We start from the raw sequence: 900 nt of genomic DNA, 5'->3' as shown, positions 1-900 counted from the left end.
GGAACTCGGTACAAGGCAATGCTGGTGATTTTGGATGGCTATTCTCGTTTGTGTGACTGTTCGCATGCTAACAAGCAAGTCAAGCGAGGTAGTGAACGAGCACTTGAAGCAATACATTCTCTGGGCAGAGAGACAGGCAGGACAAACTCGCACTAGTAATGAGCGGGAAACCTTTAAGGTGTGCCAAGTATTGACAGACAAGGGCGGGGAGTTCGTAACGCGGAAATTGACGGATGGTACGCTGCGCGAGGCATCTAACACGTCAAAGTTGATCCAAAGTGTTCTCAACTGAACCTGTGCGAGCGCATGCATCAGTTGTTGGTCGGCATGACTAAGTCGATGATGATCCAAGCAGGATTTCCACGCAGTGTGTGGCCAGAGGCCATGAACAACGCCGTTTACGTAAAAAAAATGTTGAAGATCAGGTTGGCGCCATGGCAGGAGAAGCAACGCCGGCGTTCGACACAGATCGGAGTATTAGAGGCGGCACGGGACAAGAAGACTTTGCAGGATACTCCAACAGGAATCTGGGACTAGTAGGAGCTCTCGCTCAGCCGCTTAGGGAGAAATCTATTCATTCGTACATTTCAGTCGTTGTGAGCACGTCATCTTGGCAGCGAGTGCACTTCACAAGAGGGTTCTGAGCCCAAACTGCGGAACTTCCAAGTGAGCTTCGGGAAACTGCTCAAGATGGCGAGCGGCTCAAGTACGACAACGACGGTGTTCCCAAGAACGAGGATGGCAAGGACTGGTACACATACAAGTGGGGACATGGAGGTGGGTTTTCGGGGAGAAGCAGCTTACGGATATCGTGAGCGGTAAGATTGAGCGCGACAAGCTCAGTACGGAAGAAGGCAAGGCGGATTTTCGACCTAAAGCAAAAGGTAGATTAGGCCGAAT

The sequence above is a fragment of the Phytophthora infestans genome, genomic scaffold (assembly GCF_000142945.1).
Source record: "Phytophthora infestans T30-4 supercont1.9 genomic scaffold, whole genome shotgun sequence".
Taxonomy (NCBI): domain Eukaryota; phylum Oomycota; class Peronosporomycetes; order Peronosporales; family Peronosporaceae; genus Phytophthora; species Phytophthora infestans.
Note: the sequence above shows the minus strand (reverse complement) of the source record.